Below are 2,764 nucleotides of genomic sequence, written 5' to 3' on the forward strand. Positions count from 1 at the left end.
CCCAACCTTCCTTCCGAGGAGTGGCTGGTGGGTTTGAACCGCCAGCCTTCTGGTTAGCAGTCAAGTGCCTTAGCCACTATGCTACCAGAGATCAGTAGGTAGGTATTCCACATATTCTTTTTACTTTGCAAAGTATACAGAACATGGCTAATGGGATGGAAGATGCCACATATTGGCCATTTCAGAAGGCTGTCATAAACACTACCAAATAATGGCTTCTGACAACAGACTGACATTGAGTCATTCAGCAAATATTTGCCAGGCACCTGATATGTAGAAGCATTATGCCAGGGACTGAATTCAGAGATAAGACAGACATCATTTCTGTCTTTAATGAGACAAAACATGAACGTAGTTTCTAGTGGTCTAAAAAGAATGTCTTCTAAGTTTGTGAGGCTTTCTGGGGAGGTGTGAAGGGTTTTGAGCTCACAATTGACTTCTGGTCTCTCTACACCCTAGACATGAAGTTGTCAAGGATTTACTTTTACTTGAACCCACAATCAACAAGAAACAGAAGTCAAGAAATCAAATGACACTATTGGGCAAATCCGTTGCAAAAGACCTCTTGAAAGTGTTAAAAAGCAAAGATGTCACTTTGAGGACCAAGGTGCACTTGACTTAAGCCACACTGTTTTCAATCGCCTCACATGCATGGGAAAACTGGAAAATGAATAAGGAAGATTAAGAACTGATGCATTTGAACTATGGTATTGGTGAAGAATACTGAATATACCATGGACTGCCAGAAGAACAAACAAACGTGTCTTGGAAAAAGTCCAGTCAGAACTCTTAGAAGCAAGGATGGCCAAGACTTCACCTCATATACTTTGAACATGTTAGCAGGAGGGACCAGTTCCTGGAGGACATCAGGCGTGGTAGAGTATCAGACAACAAGAGAAAACAGTCATTAAGATGGACAGACACAGTGGCTCCAACAATGGGTTCAATCATAGGAACGATTGTGAGAATGGAGGAGAACCAGGCAATGTTTCGTTCTGTTGCACAGAGGGTCACTTTGAGTCGGAATCGACTGGCCAGCACCTGATAACAGTACATTCTAGACCCATCTGCTTGCCTAGTCACTCAATCTCAATTACTGCTTCTGTCGAATGGGGTTAAAAACGAGATGAAAATTGCTGCAGATCTTCAAATAATTTTTGTAAAAAATACATTGAAAAACATGAATAAAGAAATAATATAACACAGGTTCGAAGCTTATTAAAAGTGACAGTTGTAAGCGTCAGCCTCTGAGAGAAGATACCAGCACTCCCTTGCCTCTGTAGCCACAGCGGCGCCTCACACGCGGTCGGGATCCGCTTAATAATCCTTCCCAGACGGATCAAGTTCCGCTTCCGTAGGCAGATTGTCGCGGTAGGCGTGAGCGCTGGATGTCCGACGCACAGCAGCGTCGGCCCCTCCCATCCCGCGCATGCTCCCGACGAGAGGCGGACACCGGAAGGGCGGGGGAGTGGCGAAGAGCCGCTGCCGGCCGGCTCTCTCCCTGCATCTGCGCGCGAGAGGCGGAGGTGCGCGCGCTCGCTCGCGCGACTGGCTGCGTACAGTAGTGACGGCCGCGCGGGAGCGGTCACATGACCGTAGCGGCTGCCTGTACAGTAAGAACCCAATATGGCAGCGGCGGTAGCAGTGGCAACGGCAGCAGGAGGACCGGCCACCCCATAAACCCCCCCCGCCCCCCGCGCACCACTCTCGCCGCTTCCTCTGCTTGGGTGCTTCTCCGGCCTGACTTCCCCTTTCTCCTATCTTTCCCGGCACCGCGGGAAAAGCAGCGCAGGGCAGAGCAGGCAGGGAGGGCGGCCGGAGCCCGGACACGGGAGCCTCCCAGTCAGTTCAAGACCCGACATGAGGGAAAAGGGCCGTAGGAAGAAGGGCAGGACCTGGGCTGAGGCCGCCAAGACGGTAAGGGGGAGGCAGCAAAGGGGAAGGCCGGGAGGATTTCGTCCCCTTGCCGCCCGCCAGTCGCAGGGGAAAGGGAGGTCACTGGCTCAGCGACCCAACTGAGGGGGCACAAAACCGCGCAGAGTGGGCGACGGTTAATGTCGGGGTTGTGATCCCTGTGGGTATAGTAGCGCCAGTGGAAAGTGGTCGCCCCAGGGCTGTGGCTTCACCTTGCATCAGCGACTAGTCCTCTTGATGTTTTGAGGCTGTCTCTAGGTTCAAGTCACTATGACCCTCACGCTGTGGTAGCCTCCGCCTCGGCATAGGGCAGTATGTTGTGTTTGCATAGTAACCCGTTCTTCTCCCTTGTGCGGCTGAAGAGCCCCCATTGGATGCAGATGGGAGAAGGCTTGTGCGTGCATCCAGTCCCGGAAAGAGGGGAGCGCTGGAGCTTGATAGAATTTACCCGCTATAACAGACATGCCGCGGGCATCTGGCCCCTCTGCCTAGCTAGGCGCTCAGATCCGGCGTGAAATCACGAGGCGTTTGTTTTTGTTTGCGTTGGAGCTGAAAGTGCGGGAGGTGTTTAGAAACGGAGTAACAGGTGGGACTTGTAGAATTTTTTTTTTTCCTGTTTCCGTAGAGACCTACTCTGAACAAGGCAGCAATGCATGGTGGGACGTGTAGTTTACCCGGCCTTTATTTTAACGTAGCTCAATGTTAGTGGCCTAACGAAGTTGTGATTAGTGGGCAAAACAATTGTTTACGAATTCTTTTATAGCGAAATTTAGAGGTAGGTTTTTAAAAATGGAATACTGAGAATTAATGAGAAGTTTTACTCTGTTTTAAGCGAAATTAAAAGCTTGGA

General features: G+C 50.4%; 1 pseudogene; it reads right to left on the minus strand.

Moving 5' to 3' along the window:
• The window catches only part of LOC103195366, a 73,707-nt pseudogene extending 71,329 nt beyond the window's left edge, over positions 1–2,378 (minus strand).
• Between the last annotated feature and the right edge of the window lie 386 nt (positions 2,379–2,764).

This window comes from Orycteropus afer, unplaced genomic scaffold (assembly GCF_000298275.1).
Source record: "Orycteropus afer afer isolate SDZICR_OR568_19922 unplaced genomic scaffold, OryAfe1.0 scaffold00054, whole genome shotgun sequence".
Taxonomy (NCBI): domain Eukaryota; kingdom Metazoa; phylum Chordata; class Mammalia; order Tubulidentata; family Orycteropodidae; genus Orycteropus; species Orycteropus afer.